The sequence below is a fragment of the Cryptomeria japonica genome, chromosome 4, assembly GCF_030272615.1.
Source record: "Cryptomeria japonica chromosome 4, Sugi_1.0, whole genome shotgun sequence".
Taxonomy (NCBI): domain Eukaryota; kingdom Viridiplantae; phylum Streptophyta; class Pinopsida; order Cupressales; family Cupressaceae; genus Cryptomeria; species Cryptomeria japonica.
The window spans coordinates 363,277,912-363,297,699 of record NC_081408.1 but is presented as its reverse complement, the minus strand read 5'-3'; the positions used below and the strand labels follow the sequence as shown (position 1 = coordinate 363,297,699).

Below are 19,788 nucleotides of genomic sequence, written 5' to 3'. Positions count from 1 at the left end.
CACTCTTCCTACGTTTTGGAGCATGACTCTCCTCATCTGCATGAATCCTCACATAACTAACTATTCTCTGATCATCTTCAAGAGAGGATTCCTCTTGTTTCATCTTTTCATATGTAAAGGCAACGCCCATAACTATCAATCTGCCCATCTGCTTGTCTACCCATTCTCTGTAGAAATCCATGACATCTCTCATAAGCACATTCAAATCTGTCACTTCTAGCTCTGACCATCTAGGGAATAGGCTAGATTTCTTCATTTCATTTTCATATTGTGGATGAGTATGATCACTGTCATCCAATATTTGATCAGGAATGAGAAAGAGTTCACATTTTCTAATGAAATCCACGAACATCCTAGACCACATTCTCCTCTTCACTGCTTGTTCATCCATCAGGTTAGCCCAGTAATCTTCAATGTAAACCTTGTGTATGTTGTCTCCTCTGATCCGTTCAACATTCTTATGCAGATCAAATCTGTCTATTTTCTTATAAGTTTCAAGGAGATAGAATGCAAGCTCATCACTTATTGTGCTAGCTACAGCGGCAGTATGGCACACCTCCCAAGTCTTTCCTATGGCAATAGGAAAATTCAGCCTTGTTCTATGCTTCTCCTTCTAGAAGAAATCGAATTCCAAAAGTTGTCTCACCACCTCACGTAGGATGAATCTATCTGTAAAATGCGTAGGAAGCTTGTATGGTTCAGATCGGAATCCTTGAATCCTTAGGTATGTGAAAGTGGGAAACTGTACGTACCACAATCCATATTGTCCAATCGATTCTGTTGCCTCCTTGGACAACCTGTTGTGGATTCTGCCCTGCAACATCCTTGTAATATACATGGCGAATGCATCATTCACCCTCCTGTAGTCTTCAATCTTATGCATGTCCAATTGTGGATAACATTAATAACTTCTATAATGTCCTTGTCCATTCCTAACTTCACCTTTGCATATCAATCGTTTATATGTGACAAATCTCACAAGTATATACACAAGGTAAGAAGTCATGGCGAATGACTTAGTTCTTTCCACATTTCTCAACTGAAAATCCAAATTGTCACTGATGATTTTCGACCAATTGATCATTGTTCCTCTTATACAATCTTGGATAAAATAAAACATCCATCCTTCAAATAAGGCACCCTGCGGCATCCCCATGACTAGGATCAATAGGAATACCAAATCACTGTATTCCTCTTTCAAATTTGTGCACATAAGTGTCTTTGGCACCTTGGAATGATAAGACATTGGCTCAATCATCCACTCTTTATTCACTACAGTCTTGCATGCATCCACCTTCAATTTGTACTTTGCTTCATACTCATCCTTTGTTCTATCCTTCATGGCTGCATTGCGAGGAATTCCAAACACTTCGGCAATTGCATCCTCTATAAGGTAGGCAATGGTTATCCCTTTGGAAGTTCGGATCATCCTGGAGAGAAGATCATAGTGCCTTGCGCATTCTAGAACAAGCTCGTTGCACTGTACGGGTTGTGGAAATCCAGCAGCATGATACATGACACTCTTCATGATATTTGCATAGGTAGGTGAGGGAATCTGGTTCTTCGTTCCGAACATCCTCTGCTGCATCCACTCCATATTCAAGAAATTCATGTTTGTATCTGTGATCTCTTTCCATCAGGATGACAATTTGGAATCTGGATAAAATCCCTCGTGGACTATCTTCAACTACTCCTTCCGAACTCCAATCCTGATTTTAGACATGGCACTTGTATGAAGCTAGAAGTCAATAACTTGGAAAAATTATCTCTACAATCTATTTTCAGAATTAAATAAGTTCTGATTTCTAATGGTTTAGACATTTTAGGAATGGAAATCAGGAATTCTGTCCATATTCCAAACAAATTCTGAAAATAGAATAAAATTGATCTGAAAATAGGGTCCAAAACCCTCATACCACCTTTAAAAAACCTTTATTTTCAGACTTGAGTGAGGTCTGATATGAAGAACTAAGTCTGAAGACACTTAGTATACTAAAAAATTATTAAAAATTAAGTCTAAAAGAGTATACCAGAATTTGGAAATGCCTTGGAAGGGTGTTGTTGTCCTCATTTTTGGTTTTTGAAAAACGTGTGCAACCCCTTGAATTTTTCATTAAAATTCATGTTTTTGTCTCTAGTGCACGCTTTTCAAGGTCATACTCTATCTTGATTAATGTCCATTCCAATGTGCATGTTTCCTTCGGTTTTCCTTGTTATGTTCTAGTTGTTTTGAGTCTTATTTTCGCCCTTCTTAGTTCATTTTTGGGTTTGAGGGCTTGAAGTGCAAATAGGGAGTTTATCTTCAAAGACAACAAGTGATAGAAGCACTTGTAATCAGGTCATTAAGATCCGATTACAAGTTTTTATGCTTTTTTGTTTTTATGCTTTTTTGTTTTTATAATTTTCAACATTACTTGTAATCGGGTCCTAAGGACCCGACTACAAGTAGTCCCTTTTTTTTCTTATTTTTTTAACAAGTTTGGTATCCACTTCTAATCGGGTTTTTGAAACCCGATTACAAGTGGTCATACCATAAGCAAAGAAAGGAACATTTGTAGTTGTATTAGGCTTAATGAAACCCGATTCCTTCCTCTACATGTGTCTTCAATTCTTAGCACTTTTGTAGAAGATCATTCAAGGCATCTTAGTAATGGACTAGAATTTCTCCTCCTAGTGCCCTATTTAAGTTCTTTGGGATTTCAGTTTCATTTCAAAGTCACAACATTCTTGTGTTCTCTTTTTCGGTTTCTTGAAGGGCTTTGTCTTGAGATAAGTTCGATGTCTTATGCATTTCTTGTTATTTATCAAACATGTATGCTCTTCTTCCTTAGCAAACTTTGTCTGTGTTTTATGATTTCACTTGCAAGTCTTCCCAGTGATTTTCCGGTTGTAATTCTAGCTTCTATCTTTTCATTTGTCATGCTCGCAAGGCGCACTTCTTTTTTATGGCTATTTTGGATACTTGCAATCAGGTTTCTGAGACCCAATTACATGTATTCAGTTTCATGTCTCCCTGTGTTTTCATCTTTGTGTTGCTTTGTGTTTTTGAATGCAAGGCGTTTTCAAATCGAATCAAGTTATCTTTCTTGTGATCAGACCTTCATGACCCGATTACAAGGTTATTTACCCCAATTGAATAAAGATGTTTCGTTCTTTATGTGATGTATGCAAGATTACTCTTCTTGACTACTTGGAGTCGAGTTAGAAGAACCTGATTACAAGTCAAGGTGTCTTTCCCAAAGTTCATTTGAAGTCGAGTTTCCCCAACCTGACTGCAAGTGATGTGTTGTCTTTCCTTGCCAAGTCAAAAGAGAAGTGTTTAAGCCATAACCAAATGAACTATTACTTGTAGTCGAGTCATTAAGATCTGATTGCAAGTGTTGTCATTATAGTTTCTTCAAAAGCCTATCTCACTTGTAATCAGGTCTCCAAGACCCGAGTGCAAGTGTAATGTTTATCATTGCATTGCCACGTTCTATTTGCAGTCATATTCATCCATGCTTAAAATGTTTTCCAAGAGACTACATCGCATATTAGCCACTTGTAATCGGGTTCCCAAGACCCGACTACAAGTATTCATCATCACTTGCCTTCAAATTTTTCCATTCCAATTGCAGTTGGATCTTGGAGACCTGATTACAAGTGCGAGTTGTGAAAGTTCTTCCACTTGCAGTCAACCCCGCAAGATCCGATTCCCTTCCATCGTTGTCCAAAGCTTATCCATAAACCACCTTTGAGTCAGTCCAAGTTGTTTCATGATAAAATTACCCCAAGTTTTTATGTGAGCATTGATTTTCCCTCTTAAGTTTTCATCAGAGTATTGCATATTCCTATTTGATGACAAAAGAATCGGCATCTCCTCCAAACAAGAAAATGAAATATAAGTATGACAAATACCAAAATGAGATTGCTCCCACTCAGGTAGTCTCTCTCATTGATGAGATCCGAGACATAGAGATCGGACATGTGGACATGTTTGAGTTCTTGAAAAGAACAGAGGGCTCACCAACACATGGGATGCAATTACTCTTGAACAACCATAACCATTTGGTCTCTTCTTTCCTAGTGGCTTCTCTGGAGCCGGAGTTTGTGCTTGCATGTGCCTCTCATTTTGATAAGGAGACTAGAACAATCAAAGATGATGATGGGAACGTCATTATTAGGTTAGATGCAGAAACCATTGATAAGATCTTCAAAGTCCCCGCAGCTCTGGTGTATGCAGATATCACTATGAAGAGTGCTCTGGATCATTATAACCAGAGAAGATTTGACTACATTAGGCACATCAATGCTAAGTGCCTTAATACTCCTAGGACTTGCTTTTCAAGATGGCCCAAGTTGTATCGCTGCGACTTCATTAAAGAAGTTGGTGACATGATCACTCTTCTTAGCAGGATGATGGGTTTGAAACACTCTAATGTGTTTGAAATCTGGATGTACAAGTATATTGTGATCATGAGGACGAGGCAATCTCACATTTTTGGGGGAGAAGTCATCAGCGACAACCTGTGTGAGCAGCTGTCACAAGTTCCCACTACTTTCACTTTCTATATGAGTTCATACTAGGTGTATATCGTGGCGTCACTCAGACAATTTCCTGGTCTTCTACTAAGGGTGGCAGGTCATTGGTGCCAATATGGAAGTACTATGAGCAGCTGACTCTAACACCCAATAGAATTCATTATAGAAAGGTGCAGGATGCGCTCTTTGGTCACTTCATGTGTCTTTTTGACAAGACACTCAAGAATAGAAGGGTCTTTGAGGCAGCATGGAAGATAGTGATTGAATACGGTTGTTTGTTCTTGCAATTTCCAACTTTCACCTACATGAGAGTTGGATGTTTTGAAGGACATCCATACATGTTACCCCGGTATCCCACTGACAAGATCCTATGATGGAGTTGGCAAGACAATTGATGGTAGTTCATGCAATACAACTTGCCAATCACAAGTTAGGTATCAACATTTCCTCCGATAATCCATTCCAAATTGGTTGGTATTCTTTGAAAACCTCAAGAAGGGCCAAGGCAATGGAGACTGAACTCCAAGAAATCAAGTTGAGGAAGTTCAAGGAGAGGAAAGATTTTGATTATCGAGGGATGAAGGACAAAATCAAGAGGTCCTTCACTCATGTTCATCGCCTCGAAGATATTTGGGTCGATCTTAGCACTGAAGAAGATATTAGAAGGATGGACTACAACAAGCTTACCCTCGAGTGGATTGTAGATCTTGATTTGACTAATATTCCAGAAGGAATGGTAGATGATGGAAAAATTATTAATCCACAGTACATAGAGCAAAGGGTTATTGAAGCCCCTCTTCCTTCTCCTCAGTGGTCAAAGAAGGAATGTAATTCAATTCTTGACAGGTTTCAGCCCATTCTTGCAAACACCAATGTTTGGCTGTAGAACAATAATCTCAAGACCATAAAGATTAAAGGTGGAGCAGAAGGTGATTCAGCTGGACCTATTGGGCGAAGATCTGAGGTCAGAATCAAGTCTAAAGAACCTACCTACTCTTTTGGCACAAGAGCCAAATTGAAGGTCAACAGAGCTTTGGTTATTCCTCCACCAGACGTGTCACTAAAAGGAAAGAAAAACCCAGCAGTGCAAATACAAGTTGTTAATGCTGACAATGATATTGATGAGGAGAATACAATAGAATCAGCTCCTTCTATAAGCTCAAATTCTCCTCATACAACCCTTCCCCAATTATTGTTGGATGTACCCATGTCTCCAATAGATACAGATGTGGATTCTTTCTCCATCGTTCATGTGGAACTTGTGGAACCAAGCACATCTGCCTGTGATAGCATAGAAGTACTTGTTGAGACCTCTCATGGTGGCTTAGAGAATGTCTTTGATGTGAATCCCTTGTATGCCATTTTGTCTATTGTTTCTTTCCCTGAGGTTGATACTTCTACCATGAGATTTGATAAGTTCATGACAGAAGCAAGTCATGATTTGTCTTTCGAACAGACGCTTGTTGTTGTTCAGAAAAAGGCTCCTTCTAAAGTGACAATTGTGGTACAGGTTGAACCTGTTTCTTCTCAAACCACGGTTGCAATCTTAGATGCGAACTCATTAGAACTACCCCCTTGGTTGAGTTGAATCACAAAAGAAAAAAGCAGGTCTCTTCAGACATATTTGATTTTCAGCAGCTCAGGAAACCTAAACCAAGGGTTAGATTGAAGGCGAAAACAGTCTCGTGGGTGGTGGTAGATAGCAAAAAAATGAAATATGCAAAACTGGCAGAGCCTCTAGTTGAGAAACTGCTAGAAGAAATGCAACTCTCAGACTACAAGATCACGAGGGTGGAACTTAGGAAACAAACGCATTCTGGTCTCATGCATAATGCCCAAGATTCAATAGCTTCGTTGGTCCAAAGCTATGATGAGTTGCTATCACGGTGATCCAAAAGATCACAAATTCTTCAGAACAGGTTGATCCTTTGACCTTCTCCACATCTGAAGAATCTATAAAACAACTGGAAAAAGTTGCTCAAAAGGCTAAGGCGGTTGATTCTTTAGATCAATTGATTAATCAGAGTACTCAAGTGGTGAAAAAAATATTACACATGTTGAGTAATGTAAGAGCAGCAAAGGTAAAGCTCAATCCGACCTTGGGAACTTTCAACCAGAGTCTCGTTTCAATTGAGAAAGATTTGAAGATCTGGCATGAGATGGACCAAATCAAACTGGAAATTTTATGCAACAAATCAAACTGGAAATTTTGTGCAACAATATGGTAATTCCAAACAGAGAAAGATACATAGAATTTGAAGAGCTCATGACAAATAAGTCATTGGTCATCAAACATCTCATCAAAGACGTGCAAGGCACCCTTGAAATGAGTGATGAAGCTTAGCGGGATATCATCTCTAGTTTTGACAAAATATCTTGCAAAATCTTAAGTCATGATGGAGAGATGCTCGCTGAAAATTTGATTCTTGCTGACTTAGTGTCGAACCTTCATCCGGAGTTGGAATTGAAGCAATTTGTTGTAGCTTCGATCCACAAGTTCATGAACTACCAGATGTTCTTTGATAAGATGCAGACCACTCTTGAAAAACATAGAGAGGCAACAGTTAGATACTTTGATGTCATCGTCAAGACAATTGTCATTGCCAGGAATACAGCACGTCCTGATCCTAATGAGTTGTAGAGATCCATCGACAATTTCCAGTCCTTCATGGCCAAAAATAGGAAAAAATAAAGTCTCCTAACACTTAGTCTTTGTTTTATGCATTTTTTTTTTGACAAATTACATGTAATGTTAGGATTCATGATTGCAAGTAAACTTACACTTGTAACATTGTAAATTGTAATTACATGTAAACAAATTACAAGTTGGTTAACAATAGAACTATAATTTCAATAAGTCATAGTTAGTTAGTTAGTTGTGGAAAAAGTCTTAGTTAGTTAGACTTCTCCCACATTTTGCTCTCAACCCCTTTCCTATATATACATGAGGGTGCCCTTTGTAATTTTTATCTTTTTGATAAGCAAGAAAACTCTACAGAAGTTTGCACTCATAGAGACTTTGAGCTTTATAGTTGTAAACTGTTTTCTCTCAAGTAATATCAAAGAGTTGGAATTTTAGACTTTGTGTTGAAGCCATACTTTGTATCCATTGTGTTCTTATGTCATATTGGGACATTTCTTTGTACATGCTTGAAGTTGTGGAAAGTTGTTGAGAAGAGATTCACTCTAAATATCTGCAGACTTTGTGCTGCAAATATTGAAGGTTGAATTAATTTAGTTTGTGATTAGAATCTAAGAAGACTTGAAAGACTTTGCGCTTGTAGTAATTCCCATGTAAAGTGACTTGAAAGTACATCATACTCGCACACTTTGCGCTGCCATATGTTGTACTCTATTCTTATTTCATCATTTTGAAAAGGGTACATAGGATTTTAGAAACTCAAGACTTTGTGCTTGGTTATTGTTTTCCCGTCCCAAAGGAGGTGATGGAACTCTTTGGGCTTTCAGGAAACTTCATTTCCTCTCTTGGTTTTGTTTTAAGTTGCTCTTATAATTCCTTCAAAATTGTTGTTTCTTTTTTGAGAAGAGGAAAGAACATAATCTTTCCTGAAACGAGGAAAAGTTGTTGTCCAACCCATATTACATTAAATTAGTTTTAGTTAAGTGTTAGAAAAGGGGGAGCCTTCCCTAAATTATGAGAGTTTATACTAACGTGTTCTGGTTGAACCACAATTTTGCACATCCTCCCAAGTGTACAAAATTTTCAACCAACAGGTGTGAAAAGTCTGATTTTTCACTCTAAAATGTTTGAAGACACCCTCCCAAACTCAACAATGGCTGTCAAATGTCTAAGGACAACCTGTAATACTCATAAATCAGTCACTCAACGAGGTTGCAGCCATGCAGAAACACTCGTACTTGATTGAATTTTACCTCTCAAAGTGAAGATTGCCAAATCTGCGCGTAAACAAAGCGTTGGTTACAAAAACCTAAGTCTGAAGACAAACCTGATAATAAAGTTTCAGACTTAGGTCAGCAATGGAAGCTTTACCAAATGCTCAAAAAATAATGCCCCAAATGAAATTTTCCAAATGTACACGTGGCTGGAAATGAAGGATAAGTCTGAAGACAACCTGAAAGTGAGGTTTCAGACTTTACACCAGCAATATTGTACTCAAAAAATGCCTCCAAACCACCCTATAATGGCCCCAAAATGACCTCCAAGCAAAATTGCATAAGTATGCGCTTGCTAGAAATGAAGAAATGAGTCTGAAAACGAAGTTTCCAACCAATTAAGGAATAAAATCACTTCCAGCAATGGCGCCCAACAAGGTCTGAGAACAATGCCAGCCCCTTAGCATTCACTAGTATCACCATACATCGCCAAGATATGGAGGAATTAATCTCCCCAAGCAAAATCGCCTAACTCCACAAGTGGCGCCACCTAGCTAAAATCACCTCAGGTATAAAAATCACCTTTCAAGCCTGCTGCAATGGTCTCCAATGATGGCGCCCAGGTCTAATTGGGAAGAAAAAATCCTTCAAACATGTAACTCCAGCTCCAATGGTGTCTAATGGACACTTCACCAAAATCACCTAGCTGGAAAAACTCTTCAATCAGCCACTTAGTTGTCTTCACTCAGTCACATCAGCAAATATAATAATATTATATTGTTGGGCAAGCATACTTATTCATGTTTTCACCTTGTTGTTTCACCACACAAGCAATGTGGAAATAAAAAGCTTGCTTTTATAGACTGCCTGGGAAAACCGATCTGCAACTTGAAAATATTTAATTATTAAATGACCTTAGCAAATCATTAAATAATTGTTTTTGATAATTAAATATTTGTTGTCAAATGCAAAAACAATTAAATTTGGGCCCTCACATTAAAAAAATTTAAAATTTACTGAATTTGGGCACCTAAGGGAAAATCACCCATATCTGGATTAAATAACCCAAATGAAAACTCATTCAAAATGTTATAATTGCTGTTTGGGGGAAAATTGACCTCCTTTGGGATAAAATTCACAATCAAATATCATCAAACTCATCAATAAATACCTTTGGGGGAAAACTGATTTTCATCTGGATTCTAAAATTCACCTCGTTTTCATCACTAAGTCCCAAAAAATCCACTTTGGGGAAAATCGCCCCCTATTTGGACAGTTATCCAAATCAAAAAAATTCAAAATTCACACTTGGGGAGATTCGCCATTCATCAAGTTAATCATCTACATAAAAATCCTTCAAACTTGATCACAAATTGTCCTGTTGGAAATCGATCTTCATCAGTAATTTGAATTTCATCCGCATCGAGTTCATTTGCATTCCAGGGGAAAAATGTGGGTCATCAAGAAAATAACCCCTAAAGGACCTTTTAACACTTAGACAAAAAAATATCACTGATTTGGAAATTTTAAAGCTCACTCATGCGCAAAAGTCTACACTTAAACAAAAATTAGGATCACCTAGACTTCTAACATTTACGCATTTGATCCTAAAACTCAAAAACCCTAATAGCACTTAGGCATGGTCACATTTGAAAACTTGAGACTCGGGCACTCAGAAGCTCAAAACTGTCGTCTCACTGCCAAACCCTTAAACTAACAAGACGCGAAAAGAAGGAAGTGGGGGTCCCCGTTTGCAATGGGGTGATGTGTTGAAAAGTCACAACAAGACCCTAGTGGATGCAATGGCAGAGTAATGTTCAAATCCTTTCGGGAATGAATGAATACTGAAATGATGAATGATCCTTGATCTATGTGTTCATGCAAGATGGAGGACACAAAGAAGGCCATGCCAGGATGAATAACACAATTGAAGGCTCTACAGCACTACCCTCCGCAGGACTCCCAAAATAAAAACAAAGAGAGAATTCCATGCCAGTGTCTTCAAGATGTCAATGAGTGGAGCCAAAGACAAAGCAAGAAGGGTTGGATGAGCAAGGACCCTTACCACCATCAACATGCCAACAAGTTAAGAGCCAGGGCGAGGGATTGAAGGAAAAATAGCAATATTGTAGGGACGGTTGGTGCCATTTCCAGAATTCTAGAAAACAATGACAAGGGCATCACAAAATGTTACAGGACATTTAGAAATTAAACAATTGGAGATAACAGAAAATAAATTTATTGTAAAAGCAATTGCTTTATTGTAAGATGACTACTTGTGGGCCCAATTTAATGCAATTCAAAAAGGGGTCACAACTCAGTTATTTCCCAACTACCAGTTTCACCTTTTTGTGCCTCGAGCCCCGTGCATATTTGTCTTTTAGTAGGATTAATTGAAAATAGCTTAAGGTAGTTGAAAAGGGTGGTTGATGGTTGTTGAGATCATTAACTAGAAAGTTGTCAGAACTTCTAGAAAGCAAATCAGAGCCATTGAATGAATGGAATCCTAGCCATTGATTCAAAATGTAAAACCTATAAAAGGCCAGTGCTTCTCTCATTGTAAGGGGTTAGAATTTTAGGGTTAGACAGTTAGAATTTTAGAAGTACAATGGAGTAGGATTGTTGGATAGAAATTGTTGTAATAGCAATTAGAACAAATGAATAAAGCATTGAAGAATGGTGTTTTTTGCCATTTGCTCTAACTTGTCTAGATGATTTCTTTTCACCAAGTTAGCAAAGTTCAACAATCTTAATGGTGGAGTGTGAGGGTATTTGATTTGATTTCAGGTTCATACCATTGGAGGCTTGTTGATTGTAGCTCTCTATGCATGGTTAATTTGAGCCTTCCATTGCTCTTAGTTCAACGATGAATATTTGTTTAAGATTGCGTGTATCTAAATGAGTATCCATAGTCTGAAAATCTTTTTATTCCCTTGCAACTTGCACTATTCCTACGGAATTGTGAGTTTATATCTGGCTAAGCAAGAACTAGTTTATTCGAAATCTATCTACCTACAATACAAACCATTACTGTCATTGTCCCTAGGATCTGTAAACCCTATCCCTTTTCTATTTATTTTCCCTAGTTTGAGATGTAAAGCATCACCAGATAGCCATATTAGATGCAAGCCACCTTGTCAAATGCATAAGTCCCCTTGTGTTTACCAGCAATAAACATCAATCACTAAGTTATCCTAAGCAAGTCAAGACCTGACAGTTGAAACCTTGAGGTTATCCCTTATGATCAGTCCGAACAGCACTAGGGATTTCCTTATTCAAGAGAGAATAGGATATGTTCAGCATTCTGTTATACGTTGAACGAAAGTGCAAGCTTTTCGCCATCAACAGGTCACTCACCATCACATTACAAAGAGTTCCCACACCTGGGATGAATGATGCAACTTTTGGTCTAAATAAAACAATGGAGTGCACGATAATAGCAGAAGGACGTACAACTAAAAAGCCAAAAAGAAGATCATCGGAATACTAGTATGATACAACTAGAATGAAAAAGCAAATTTTGAAGGTGATCCCTTTCTATGAGAAGTGTGTTTCCTCAGTCGAAAAGTGACAATTAAACTAACCACACATTCAATCAACTATTGAATTTCACTCCTAATACAATTTCAAATTTCCTGTAATGATAATGTTGAAATTATAGACTCGCAATGTAAAAAAGGAATTTTCAATCTAATAAACTAGTATATGATGTTATGATCTAAATGGGTTATGGAGGAGCTAACTTGTGTTGTAAATAACTCAGATTTAGATAGTTTGGAACCAAAAGTCATCTTTTGTAATCAGTCAAATGGGTAACTTGGTGAAGTATGAGAATTTGATATTGATCAGCATAATGCTTGTTGGGTGGGCCAAGGGTTTACTCTGACCCTAGGATTATTAAAAAGGGGACTATAAATAGAAGCATCTACTATCATAAAGGACCACGGAAAGATATTAGATTGTAAATGGCTTTCATGGCAAGCATCACAGTATCAAAACTCAGTGAGTAGTCTCAAGCCAAGCATGTTTAGTGAGTACCTATCAAGCGACTCATCTGGAAACCTGCAAGTACTAGCAATCTATGCAAAACACCTGCCTAACAATGAAAAAGCACATACCGTGAACTAAAAGGTGAAAAACCTCATTTTTTTCTCATTTTCTTGTTTTTGTTCTTTTGTCTTTCACCTTTGACAACATTGAATCCATTTTTTGGTGATTTTGAATCATTTTGAAATAACTTGAATTGTTTAAGTGGATCTTTAATGTCCCACCCCAGTTTGCCAATAAAATTTTCCACACTTCTTTTAACCACTCAACTATGTAGGAATTTTACCAAACAGTTGTCATGCATTCACTGGTGAAGAACATTAAACTAGCTGCTCACTGTAGACTTGGTTTGTTGTTGGTTTGTTATTTGGTTTCTATTTTTTAACAAAAGTTTGCACATATTTGCATGGAGGTTTACATTTCTCATATTGCAATTTATAATGTATGAAAACAAACACCATAAATCTGGAGATTGAAAATTGAAGATACTTAACATTCAGTCAATTTAATGGTTCAGAAGTACCTTGATTGATGCCTCCAAATTTAATGACAGATCTAATTACCAAATTTTAGACTTGTACAATCAGCAACAGCAGTAGATTATAAACAAATTCCATTGAGGTAAACATCTTTCAAGTGCAGCAAATAGTTTAAACAGAACCAAAATAAATCAACCTCGAACTTTGCTCAAAAATCTTTGGCTGTCTAGAATTAGATCCACTTGCTGATCACCCAAGTTACTAATGAAGTTGCTGAACTTAAGGAATTTACCGAAGGAGGAAATGTTGGCATTTCAGTTGTGACAGGTTAAGGCATTCACTTATTCACTGGAGAATCATTCAAGGTTTCACTCATCCGTCAGTAAATTGCTCAAATTCCCAAAGTTACCGATCATGCCCAATCAGTTGATATTGTCTGCAAAATCACTAACTTGGCCAAGTACATGGAGGAGCCGATTCTCGTTCATAGAAGAATTAGTTATTATAACTAATTTCAGAACTATTTTCAAACTCCTCTTATTCGACCCATTAGATGTCATTTGTTAAAACAATTTTACAATTCCATGTGCAGGTGCATAGCCGAATCATTGCTTGTGAGCAGATAAAGAAGATTTATATCAGATATTATAGTTGGAAATGCTTTGACAGAAATACATGCAAAATTTGGAACCATAGACTGAGCAAATGTTTTGTTCAATCGACTGCACCAAAGCGATGTCATTCATGTAAAACAATGATTACAAGATTTGCAGAAAATGAATCGTGGTTGACCTTCATACTGTTTGCAAAATGGAACCCTCACAGCTTCGAGTTGGTGATGCATTGATTGTGCAAACTTTGTTGGTGTTTTACATACCTATAGCTTGTGGCAGCTATCTTGAAAATGCCTTAAACCTTAATGCAAGTTATAATTGTGGTGGGTGTAAGGGCGTGTTGGAGCTGAGTCTACAGATCATATATGAATATTATAAAATGTTTGGCAACCTACCTCAAAGAGATGTTAACTCATAGAATGCAGTGATTGCAGAGAATACACAAAATCAGTTTGGTAAAGAATTTTTATTCAAACTTTTGAGCAAATACAAGATCCCAATCTTGAATCCAAATTCCACATTATTTTCCAACTTACTACTTCTTGCGCAGCAAATGTAGACTTAGAGAAATAGGCATCACAAATGAAGATAGTAAGGATCTTTACATTATAGATTTGTCGAAAAAGTTGGGGCGAGCTGGTGTAAAGCAAATCATCTTGTGCCTTCCTCATACGTAAGCTACCAGTAAATTGTGGAAGAGCAAATGGGATACATGATTTGTATTGACAGAAAACCTTAAAGAAATGCGCTCTCACAAAATGCGAGAACTGACTAAATTGTTAAAAAGATTTTAGAAGCTTTCAAACAAAATGCAATTGGTAGGTGTAAAGCCAAAATCTACGACCGTCGCCCGCACCCTCTCTGCCTATGCAAAATCAAAGTTTTGGAAATAAGTAATGGCATTCATCAAAGCATAAAGGATCGCAAAATTGTGTAGATGTTGTAGTTATGAAAGGTCCAATTGTCATACATATAAAACATGAAACCATGGACGAAAACATCCAAATTCATTTGACAGTGCCTCGCAGAGGTAGCAACTCCAAAAAATGTCTTGTCGACATGCATGCAATATGTGAAATAATTAACAAGGTTTAGGAGCAAATAGATTTATTGAAAAGAATCCCAAAACCATCGAGCGAAAAGCAATCAGCGGCTTATTTGATAAAATGCCTCAAAAAAACGTGATTTTAAGGAACCCCATGGTGAGGTATTTCACATTAAACTGAATTTGTTGCTTTGTAAACCACCAAGGAAAGAAGATGTGCCCAAGTAAGAGGTGGAAGCTGGGACAAAAGAATATGGGTTGTTAATCCAAATGTGTCAAAAAGTTGGCCTGAAATTTTCATAATCAGCATCATAGACCAGCCATTAAACATTGAAATGTGAGATGGAAGCCAAGGAAGCAAATCGAAAAACTTATTCCCAATGAGTTGTACACATGCATTATCAAATTGCATTACCTTCCTTGTAGGTAATTTCTTAGTTTTGATAATCAGCTCTTCAGTACCATGACTCCTAGACTCATTCAAATTTCTCGGTATACCCATGCTAGTAAAAACTTTACATACCTTATGCTCCTTCAATGTGATAATCTTCAAATAACAAGGAGAAATGAATCCATTGTGAAAAGTTATGTTTTTCACAATCATCAATTCAGCATTTGCTTCAAATCCTTCCTTGGTGCCTTTATAGTACTCGTGCAATTCATCTTCTAATTTTGATTGCTCAACAATAGATGATGTTCCAATAAGAGTGTCATTTTGAAAACCCCTACAAACCCTGTTAAAGCAACTATCTCATGCTTGCAAACTATATTATCATGAAAGGATTGATCCTCAAAATGTGAGAGTTTAGGTTCTTGTTGTAGTTCACTATCAACATACTGAATCCCCTTAGATTGGAACATACTAGAATCATTGTGCATTTTTTCATCCTTACCAAGTGCATTGATCCCTTAAACAACTTATATGATCTCCATAATCTTAGTATCAGGTTGTTGTTCTTTATAAAGAGGCCGCCATAGGAGACTGATTTTCTGATTTGGATGATGAAGAATGTGTCAAACTCAACTCTAAACAAAGCTCATCAATCTGATTTTCTGCTTCTTGTAGGGCTGCTTGAGTAGTCTCTATTGTGCTCTGCCCCACATTCCCCGTCTCTAACAGGGACCCCTGTTGTTTTTCACTTGCTAGCATGAGAGAAAGAGAGAGAGAGAGAACTGGTAGATGTATCAGGCATTCAAGTCCAAATCAAACAAGGATGAGATGCTACTTCCCTTAAATTCATCCAAAGCCGAAAAGGATGCCAAATTTTGCTCAAGGTCAAAATGTTAATAGCATAAAATCCTAAACTCGGTATTAGCACGTGAAAGATGAAATCGCTTGCTTCCAAAGTCCAAAGGAGCTCCCACCACCGTGGTTTATACCGAAGAAAAGGCCGAGATCTCACTTCAAAACGATGAAGGGTCGAAATGCTTAATGAAGAAAAGTGCAGCATTCTTATATGCAATGTCATTGCCAAACCCGATGAAAACACCGAATATGGTGTCAAGGCGTTTAAATTCAAAGGCAAAGGGAGTTTGGTTCTCATTTTAGAACTTCATTATACGTCTGGTTTAATTTCGCCTTTTCAATTTTGTTTTCTTTTGCTTATCGTGCTGGTTTTTGCTGAACAAAGCACCGAGGTTCAAGTAAAAGAAAATCATCAAAATCTTAAAATGCAAACCAAGACGACTTACAGCGTTTTCATTTTGATCTCCCTATCGCTGATAGGAGGCCCAAACTTTTTTTAGAGCATTAAAGCACTAAAAATAAAGTCAAAGTTCGGATATTTTTTCCTGTTGTTTGTTGTTTCAAAGCAAAGTTGCGATTATCATTGGCTTCGCTCTTGCTAAAGCCGAAAGAAAGCCCAAGATTGCTTCAAAAACGTAAAAACACCTAAAACATTTGCAAGGCAGCCTAAGTTTGGTGTTTTGGAAGGCAAAAGAATGAAATTTTTCTTTTTTACTTATCATCATCCTTGTTTATGCCAATGAAAACACCGAAGAAGCACCAAAAATGATTTGAAACAAGTTAAAAGCCTTCATCATGGCATTTAAAGAGAAAATCACATTCAAAGAGCAAGGAGAAAATCGTTTTCAAAACACAAAAGGGGTAAAGCCCTTCCCAATGCCGAAGATAATGTCAATCTTTGCCTAAACAAAGTTTAAAATAAAGCCTTCCAAAATTTCGGCCTTGGTAATAAGGGAAATGTGCGATTACTTTGAGGGGAAATTGTTAGTGAGAGAATGTCGATAAACACCAAATTTGACCGTTTCGCAGTGTTTAAAGAATTAAAGTTCTAAAATATTACCCCCCCCCCCAACTCCTCTTTGGTTGGCCATTCAAATCGATTTGTTTTCAACCCTTCCAGGTACTGGAAAACACCGAACTAAATGTTGAGCTTCCCCTTAAAGCATCAAAAGTCAAATTTTAGAACCCCAAACGTAGTTCGACTCTAATAATAGTAAATTGGGAATCGATGACGCATGATGGTAAGTTGAAAACGTGATCAAGGCGGGGGATATGGTATTGTTTTATTTGTTTGGTTCTTGATCTGTTGCATTTGCTCTTCAGGTTTAGGCTCACCAATAAAATGGATGTTGCAAGGGGACATTGGGATTCAATCATAAGGAGGACATGTTAATGCAAAGAAGAAGTCACACATCGATAAGCAAAGGATGGAGTGAATCTAGAGCAACCTCAAGGCCTTTTTCTAGGATTGCGTTAATACACAAGGAAGCAATGATAAAGAATATTTCTATACCAAGAGATTCAAGACATCCAAGGTTAGCGTTGCAACAAGAGGAGATCAATACTAAGCATTCATTAATTCATGATGACATGGTTAAGGATGAAGAACACAATAGGATGATCCTCAGGACAAAGCCATCGAGAGAATGCCATGCCAGCACCCTGAAAATCTCAGTGAGCAAATCCAAGGGCAAAGCAAGAAGGATTGGACAAGCAAGGAACCCTACCATCACTACCGATAACGAGTTTGAAGGCAGGTGCTTGCACAGAATGCTACAGGACTATCCAGAAACAAAAAATAAACAACCAGAAATAACAAAAAGTGAACTTATTTGTAAAATAAATTGCTTTATGACTACTTTTGGGCCCAAATTAATGTAATTCAAAAAAGGGGACACATGTTAGTTATTTCCCAGCTACCGGATCCACCTTTTTGTGCCTTGAGCCTAATGAAACTTTGTCTTCTAGTAAGATTAATTGAACACAATTGCAAGTAACTGAAAAGGTAGTTGGAGGTGGTCGCAGTCATTAACTAGAAAGTTGTCGAAGCTTCTAGAAGGTAGATTAGAGCCATTGGATAAATTCAATCCTGGCTATTGGTCCAAAATGTAAAATCTATAAACGGCCAGCCTCTCTCATTGTAAGGGGTTAGAAATTTAGAGTTAGAAGATTAGAACAGTTAGATAATTAGGATTTTTGTAAGCTAGTAGGTTAGAGGTAGCAGTAATTAGGAGTGGAGATAAAATAGAATAGGATTGTTGGACAGAAATTGTTGTAATGGCAGCTTGAGTAGATGAATAAAGCATTGAAATATGGTGTTTTGCCATTTGCCCAAAATTGTTTACATGGTTTCTCTCTCCATCTAGCTAATTAAAGTTCGGTGATCTTAATAGTGAAGTGTGAGGGTATTTGATTTGATTTCAGGTTCACACCATTGGAGGCTTGCTAATTGTAGGTCTTTGTGCATGGTTAGTATGAACCTATTGTTGATCTTAGTTCAACTATGAGTGTTTGTTTTGGATTGCGCCAAAATTGGGTATCCGGATGAATGTTCGTTGTCTGAAAATCTTTCATCCCCTTTGGAGCTTGCACTATTCCTGTAGAGTTGTGAGTCTATCTCCAACTGAGTAGGAACTAGTTTATTTGAAATCTCTCTACCTACAGCACCAATCATTACTATCATTGTCCTTAGGATCCCCTAAACCCTATCAATTTGTTCTTTATTTTCCCCAATTCAAGAATCAAAGCATCACTAGATGCAGGCCAGCTTGTAAAATGCATAAGTCCCCTCATGTTTACCAGCATTACACATCAACCACTCAATTATCTAGAGTTAGTCAAGACCTGACAGTTGGAACCTTGAAGTTATCCCTTATGATCAGCCCGAACAGCATTAGGGATCTCCTTATACAAGAGAGGATAGGATACACTTGGCATTCTATTTTGTTTTGACTGAAAGCAACAGTTTTCACCATCAACAGTCTCCGAAGAATCCTTTGTATTCATAAGCTAGTGAGTAAGATTGTCAACTTCTTCTCTCCCTCTCAATGCATCAAAATATATTTCAGCAAGATTGAGGAGATGGTCTCGATCTAAGACTATATATAAATAAATTAATTTCATTGTCTCCATAGCTTCATAGATTACTTGTAAATTAACATGAGACGATTCTTCTTCAAACCCCCTTTGTCTTCTCTCAATTTGAATCTTCCAAAGGAAATCTTCAACCATCTTATGAGTGTTATCAAAATGTGTTAATGTTGCGACAATCTTATCCTCATTGACCTTCAATCGGTTCTATAGTTTATGTGAGTTACTGGGCTTATGAACTCCATCTACTTCAAATGATGAATTGTCTAATTAGCCTTAAAGAACTTGACTCTCACAATCAACCGCCTCTATGATATCTTCTTTGCACACTAGTTGACTTAAAACTAGGACAGCGTTAGGCCCAATCACTGAACCGTCTATATCATCATTTGGTGTCAAAACACTAATAGGCTCATCTAATTCAACTATTCCAAATGAATAATAAACCAAACATGCTGTAACTGAGCCCAAAATTGCCTTTTTATAAACTTCTCAAGAAGCTTCCAGAAACCCTTTCAAACTTCCCTTACTTTTTAACAGAGTTAGTCGGGGATGCGTCCCCGACCTGAAAACCCCCGTCCCCGTCCCGGGGACGTTTCGGGGACTTGGGGACGGCCAGGGGACATTTCCCCCCGTCCCCAAATTGCCCTTTTTTTGAGGGGATGCCCTCGAAACGGGGGGACGCCTGCCCTAGCTCTGGGGGACGTTCGTACGTCGCAAGGACGGCTGGGAGTCCCCAATCCGTCCCGGGGACGGCCAAACGTCCCCCATTCTAAGGCCCTTAAAAAATATTAAAAAAATTTAAAAAGTTGTATTTTCAATTTTTTATTTAAATTTTCTAATATAGGCCCCTTATTAATTCAATTTGTTATTAAAAAGAAAAAAAATTAA

At 37.6% G+C, this 19,788-nt stretch overlaps 1 protein-coding gene across 5 annotated transcripts in view; it reads right to left on the bottom strand.

The window, feature by feature from the left end:
• Positions 1-19,788, bottom strand: part of LOC131040988 (protein RRP6-like 3) — a 337,570-nt gene that overhangs the window by 154,023 nt on the left and 163,759 nt on the right. The gene's annotated exons all lie outside the window — the stretch shown is intronic.